Raw genomic sequence first — 7,842 nt, 5'->3', positions numbered from 1 at the left:
GCCCCCCCCCCCTCTTCTCCATTGCCCATTCCCTCCCCTCCGTCCCTTCCCCTGTAGCCCTTTCGTGACCCCATGTGCCCTCGGTTACGGTCACTCATTGCTCGGCCCTTGCCATCTGTCTTTGTACATCTTTAAACGATGTAAAGCTCCTTGAGCTATGGGCGCTCCATAAATATAAAATAACATCAGAGAATCGGAATTCACTTTAAAAAAATCAGCAATTTACAATCTGAAATCCAAAATATACACGAATAAGTTAAGGTGTCAAGAGAATGGCTCACTAGACTGCCTGACATTGTACGAGTCGTCTTCACACATTGACATACGAGATTCAAATTGTCATTGCAGAAAAAGTGGGAGAATTTCAATATATTGTAAATCCTGTTATTTTACATCACACAAAATACCACCAAAGAACGGAATTCCACTGGTTGAAATATTCTGCTGAAGGGTCGTATTAGCATGGTTGGCTACGTACGGCACGAAAGAAGTTCAACATACAAACGTACATAACGTAGTTTCACGTCTGCGCCGATTCCAAACAGCTAAAAGGTAGGTAAACAATTAACGTTGGCTTACCTTACTTGACGAACAGACGATCTTCGAATCAAGCACCGAGTTATAAAAATAAACTCACTCGTCACTCACTCGACTGCGGTTGGATCGAGCGATGTGCAGAGTTGGTTTCACGTTTTATTTTAGTGACAAAAAAACACAACAGCGATAAAAACCACAAAGCAAGAATAATTTCCAACCGTTGCACCACGTAAACTGAACAAGTCACAACACAATACCGATGCTTATATTGCAAACGCAACGCAATACGGTCTGTCACAGTATATTGATATTCATTTTCAAGATCCCGCGCAGTCCCACTTTTTGCTGGGGGACACCCACCAATGCGATAGGCGGGACGAGACGCGTGGCATTTTATAGATGGGAATTTGTGGCACTGTGCAAAATAAAGGGGGGGGGGGGGGGGGGAAGAGACGTAAGGCATTTGCTGATAAACCCCAATCTTATTTGGCACGGGAGATTTAATCCAGATGATCTTGACTTACGTCCGCCCTCCTGACTCCCGAGCTGCAGCTCCGTAACCCTGTAGGTGCATCGCTCGAAACGGATATTCCGCTGCTTAATTAACAACTCAGCCGGGTTGCAGGCGGCTCGCTGACGATGCCCGGCATGCGTGCCCCCCACCCCCCCTCTTGCTTTTACGATGGCACCAACTTCAGCAAAAGCACGGCCGGTGGCCGTGGCCATTCGAAGCACTCCACTGACGAAGGTGACATCGTCGTCGCGTTAAGAAAAACAATAAACACCGCAAAACGAGGAGGCACTGTACTCGCCGTGAGTTGGCGAGATGTGCAAAAACAAACTCTCGGGAGGAAACACGGCACGACACGCACACGCGATAATTAATTGTTGCAATGAACGCAGGGAGTGCAAAAATTATATGCGTATTATTTAAAACAATGGTTTGGCAAAATGTAAAACGATAACATGGCAGTGCATGGCATAAAATAGATTACATACACAGAAACGTACAGTTTTACTACGTACATTGAAAATCACGCTTCAATATATACATGCCAATCCTGTATACATTGAAATATTCACGTCAATGTCTGTAGTGCAGTGTTTGATCTGTACAGATTTTTTTATGCATTGTTTTGCTTTGTTCATAACATTCGATTGTAAAGGATACGAAAATTAAGAGAACCCGTATCGTTTAGAATCTCGCAAGTCAGTAAATAAACAAGGACCATCAATTCCTGTCGCTGTGACCCTGTGGCCATTTTAATGCCGACGCTCAGGTCATGGAATATTCAGATTAATTCCGCATCTCCAGCGCAACGCGGAATAATCCGGGGCGCTCAAACCGATTTGCGCGCCCCATATTCTGCATTGCTGCAATTTTTTTTTAATCGCGACGCCTTCATTATCCAGAATTAAAAATGCTTCAGATCTTAATCTATTCCTTTCACCGGGGAATTAATGAGCCAGCGAGCAGGGATACAGATGAGTGGCGATGATATTCAACCGCTCAAAGTTGAGCCACTCAACCAGTAATCAAGTGGCACGCTCTACGTTACTGCTCTCCCATTGGACAGTGGTGATATTGGGCCAAACAGACTCCTTCCACGTACTGAAGCCAATGCGAAGATGAACAGAAAAGTCGCGATAGGTAACACAAAAATGCATCACTTGTAAAAAGGCCGAGCGTGATCTCCGAGTCCACTTTGAAGAGTCGAACGAGCCGTGCCAATTATTCCAGATTTACAATAATTAACAGGAAAGGTTGGTTTCATTGCCAAACAAAATACCTATTAAAATAGAAGTTCCATCGACCAATAGGCCTTCTGAAACCATGTTAACCCAAGAGCAATTGTGTCGAGTGGAAACCCTGCACCGGTTTCCACCTCTCCAAGTCTCATCAGAAAGGCGTTGCCTGGAGTCTTATGCTACGTCCCCACAACCACTCAACATCTGGCTGCGCGGTTTGTGAAGCGAGCACGTGGACCTGGCCCAGATTCCCACGGTGGCCCAATCGGGCCACGCCAGCATCAACCGGGTTGTGCGGCAAACTAACACGGGGTTAACGCAAGAGATGCGAGGTCACGGGGTCAATCGTGACTCTCATCACCTAGGTCAACTTCAGGGCCATGTATTTTTCTCTTTAAAACAGCATGATTTGCTACAACTATATATATAAAGCTCACTTAGGGTGGCATAATGTAACCCAAGCATGCGATAAATATTAATACATAAATAACATTGCTTCTCTCCGGGCGTGGGAGGGGATGAAGCGTAAGAGACAAGCCCCCGGATCTGCGTGGCTCTATAAGCATTGGGAGAAGAAACGAGCTGCGTTGTGTTAGCATTACAAACTACCTCTGTTTTCAACGTCCTATAAACTCGCTCAATCTCAAGAAACGTATTCATTATTGCCTGCTGGTTGCTATCGTTCGTGATTTTGTGCTGCGTTGCCACGGATCTCTCCGTTGCTGTTCTGGGGCCACTTCTGGAAGAGCCCAGCAACAGCTCCGGTCTGTTCCCAGGGGTTGTGAAAACGCAGCAATAGGTGATGAAACTGATGCTTTTCGTGCATTATGTTAGAGCTGACGTGCACCCCCATAAGTCAATGGGGCAACTGGGTAATGTCGGAATAACTTTACATTTGATGTGGAGGGAGACATTGTCTGCTTATCCATCATGTGAAGATGGTGCGATTGAAAAACACTGGCTTATTCAGCCATAAACATACAGTAGCGCTCAAATAACACAAGCGTGGTAGTTAAGGGAGTTCAGTGTAATGACAAGGGGATGTCTGTGCCAGGCATGTCACAACTTCGGCGATTCTATGAATTGTCACGATTCTGGGTCACAATTTGATTCACCAATTCGCTTTGCTTTGCTCGTTTAGTCTGTCTCGTTCGTTCCATTATCTCAAAGGTAGTTATGGCACCTTCGATTAGCACGGTTGGCCTCATACGGCGCAAAAGACGTTCAACATACGTAAGACATTTAATTCACACGTGACTCACATGTACATGAAGAGCCCGTTTGTCAATCCACTGCTGGATGAGGGCCTCCCCACGGCGTGCGGGTCATGGAGGGGGTGGACGGTTATTCGACCATACTTAGCTGCGGCTGCTTCGTGTATGACTCCTGCAACTGCAGTTGGGTCGGCTGCAGCTGCTACAGCAGCTACAACAACAACAACAGCAGCTGCAACAACAACAGCAGCTGCAACAACAACAGCAGCTGCAACAACAACAGCAGCTGCAACAACAACAGCAGCTGCAACAACAACAGCAGCTGCAACAACAACAGCAGCTGCAACAACAACAGCAGCTGCAACAACAACAGCAGCTGCAACAACAACAGCAGCTGCAACAACAACAGCAGCTGCAACAACAACAGCAGCAAGATGGCGGCGGCGTGTGCGGCCGTGTGTTGTGCTGCATGGGTGTGGGCTGTGCGTGAGAGTGGGTGAGGGTGAGCTGCGTGTGAGTGAGCTGTGTGTGTGTGTTTAAATTTAGTGTTTTAAAGATGTCAATTCACCTGCTGTGTATCTTACTACTGTCCCTCCCGGCCATATCTAGTGCCACACTCAACTCTACAAACGGCTACCCGCGTTACTTCGCGTCAATACTTATTGCTAAATTTGCCACTACACCTGCTAATGAAACAACTTATAGACACTTCTACACTCCATCATTGTATCCTTTTAAACCCTATCTTTGTCCCATTACTTCACCAGCACTCCTTCCAAACTTCATTCTGCTCTTAAAAATAACACCATCTGCGAGCTGCTGCTATTCGTCCAAGGTTCGTCGCTCTTCATCCTTTCACAGAAAATACCTGTGCAAACTATTAATTCTACTTTTCTTATTTCTGGGTGGTATTGAGCTTCATCCTGGCCCAAATGTAAAGAACTCATATAATTCTGTAGATTTTTCTGGCAGAAAAGGTGTTGGTGTTCTACATGTCAACATCAGAGGGCTTTTGATTAAATTAAGTCAACTAAAACTAGAAGTAGCAAATCTTGACCCGGACATATTTTGCCTAACAGAAACATTTCTCACTCCTGCCGTCAATGACTTGCAGATTACGATTGACAACTACAACCTTTTTCGGCTTGACCGAGGATCTAAAGGAGGTGGAATTGCCATCTATGTTCGTAATACTATTGCATGTTCACCAGCTCACTCCTTGTTTAAAAAATGTTGCTTTGAAGGTCTGGCTCTCAGAATAACTCTCCCTAATAATCAACACATATTGGTAGTGTGCTGCTATAGACCGCCTAGTGGTAAGGATGTTGAAGCTGCATCTGCACTGAGAGAGCTTCTTGGGGGCCTCCCTAAAGGTGAAATAGTTTTAGTGGGTGATCTAAATTGGAATTGGCTAAACCCGCCGGCCGTGGCCACAAATTTTGCAGATGAATTTAACCTGTTTCAATTAATAAATGTCCCCACAAGACCCAACCTAAAAAATCCGGGACAGTCATCTCTGCTTGACGTCCTATTGACAAATGCCCCTCACAATTTCGCACTGACTGGTGTTCTAGGTAATAACCTTAGTGATCACTCCTTCATTTTTGGGGTGAGATCATCAGCCAGACACAAAGCCCCCCCTAAATTGGTTGAGAAGCACTCCATGAGACACTTCAGCATACAGGCATTTACTAATGATGTGCTTCACTCGGATATTGACAAGGTCTGTGATATTCCAAACCTGACTACGGCTTGGGAGACCTTCAGGTACACGTTTCTACAAATTCTTAACAAACATGCTCCGTTGGTTAAATTTAAAACTAAAGGCAATCGTCCACCATGGTTTGATCCTTTGATTACAAAACTCATGAAAACTAGAGACAAGGCTTGGGCATGTGCTCAGAAAAGTAATTTGGTTAATGACTGGCTAGAATACAGGATTTTAAGGAATAGATGCGTCAAAAAAATACGGCATGCAAAAAATGACTACTTCTCTTCTACTCTCCTTGAATCTCATGGAAATGCCAGGATTTTCTGGAAAACAATCAAATGTATCGAAAAGGCATCCAAAACAGATCATCTGCCCGTTCAGCTTAACCGAAATGGGGAATATTTTTCAGATCCCCAAAAATAGTTGACAATTTTAACCTTCATTTTTCTGAAGCTGGTACCCTATTTGATAATCTATTGGGAGTCACCCCTGCTCATGCAAATTCCTACACCCCTATCCAAACATTAAGCGAATTTAGTTTTCAGCCAATCCACGAAAGTAATGTTCTGAAACAACTGTCCTTCCTCAAAGGGTCCTCCTCTACCGGAGCAGATAGTATTCCCGTCTTTGCTCTACTAAGTGTTGGTCACCTAATATACAAACCTATAGCCCATATTTTCAACCTGTCCATCAAAGAAGCATCAGTTCCTCTAGAATGGAAACATTCCTATGTTCGTCCACTTCACAAAGGGGGCCCTAAAGATGATCCAAATAACTACCGACCTATCTCAATTTTGTCCCCGTTGATGAAAATTTTTGAAAAATTATTGAACTACCAAATTATCAGTTTCCTGTCCGCCAACAATCTATTACATCTAAAACAATCTGGGTTCCGAAAAAAATACAGCACCACATCTGCTGCATTAGACTCTATGAATCACATTTACAGTAGCCTTGATAATAAGCAGTACTGCGCCTGTCTTTTTCTTGACTTGTCCAAAGCTTTTGATACAGTAGACCACAACATCCTGCTTAGTAAAATAAGTTGCCTCGGTTTTTCCGAAAACACAGTAAAATGGTTAAAAAATTACCTCTTTTCTCGCACCCAAACTGTATTCACAGATGGTTGGAGGTCAAACAGTGTTAAGATAACAAAAGGGGTTCCACAGGGTTCCATTCTCGGCCCCCTCTTGTTCTCTCTTTATGTAAATGACTTGGGCACTGAACTGGATTATTCCAGGGTAAATCTTTTTGCAGATGACACGGTACTAATTACTGCTGGCCGCTCTCCGGATGACGTGATTGCTAAGCTCCAGAGTGATTTCAACAAACTACAACATCAGCTAGTTGCTCTTAAACTAGTCCTAAATCCTGCCAAAACCAAGGTGCTATGCTTCTCACCAGGACTAAAGCGGGAAGTTATTTTCCCCAAATTACATTCCTTAAATAATGATCAAATAGAGCAAGTTAAGATCTATAAGTATCTTGGGATCATCCTGGATTCAAAACTGAATTTTGAAGATCACATTGATTATATTGGGAAAAAGACAAAAATTAAAATTGGTTTTCTATATCGACACAAGCACTGCTTCCCCCCTATGTTCCGTTTGGAATTGATTAAAGCTACCATACTGCCTCTACTTGATTACTGTGACATTGTTTATAAATCAGCCCCAAGTACTGTACTGAAGAAGCTTGACTCAATGTATCACTCGGCCTTAAGATTTGCATTGAACTGCCCATATAGGACTCACCACTGTGACCTCTACATTGGGTCAAACTTAACATCTCTGAATGTTCGACGGCTTGTGCACCAGATCTTATTTATTCATGATGTACTTGCAAAAGAATCTGCAGATTACCTGCTGGATCTCATCTCTGTTTCAAAGAACAAATTTGACCTAAGGTCTACACTCATTTACCAGCTTAATATTCCCTATTGCCGTACATATACTGGAGGAAGGGCCTTTGCTATTGATGCCCCCAGGGTCTGGAATGCTGTTGCCAATAAATTGAAACTTGAGTCACTACCTATGAGATCTTCACTCAAAACTGCTCTAGAGGAGTTGTACACCCCTAGCTGCCAGTGCTATTCAGTGACCTAAAATAAAATGTTTCGCTCCGGATGATCGCTACAAAGTATGACCTGTGTTTTGATTTAGTGTGCTGATCTTAAAGGTGGAGTGACTCATGCAGCCAGCTATGGCTGCAGGGTTTTGGTAGTACATGTTGTTTATGCCATTTATTGTGAAAATTCTGTCACAGTTCCTATGATTGCTTTTTCATTGCTTTCATGGCTTTATTTTGGTGATTTCGAAAAGTGTATTGGTTTAGCCATGTTTGTTTGTTGTAGTACATAGTTAGACTGATGGCCTTAATCTAAGCTGTCTTGTGGTTGTTGTTGTTTGACTTGCATCCCACTGGGATTTTTGCACACAGCGTTGGTGTACGGTGTTTTTTCTGCAATATTTTGCTGTCTTTACTTGGATTTTCTGTTTGCACTTAGTCACATATTCACTTTAAGATGTTTTTTGTTCATGTTTTTGTTTTTTGTTTGTTGCGGTTGCACCCGATTCAAGAGCTGAATGGCTCACAGGGCTATACCTAATAAATGAACTTGAACTTGAACTT

This window comes from Lampetra planeri, chromosome 44 (genome assembly GCF_965212315.1).
Source record: "Lampetra planeri chromosome 44, kcLamPlan1.2.h2, whole genome shotgun sequence".
NCBI lineage: Eukaryota > Metazoa > Chordata > Hyperoartia > Petromyzontiformes > Petromyzontidae > Lampetra > Lampetra planeri.
The sequence above is the reverse complement of the archived record's forward strand: the minus strand, read 5'-3'. Positions refer to the sequence as shown.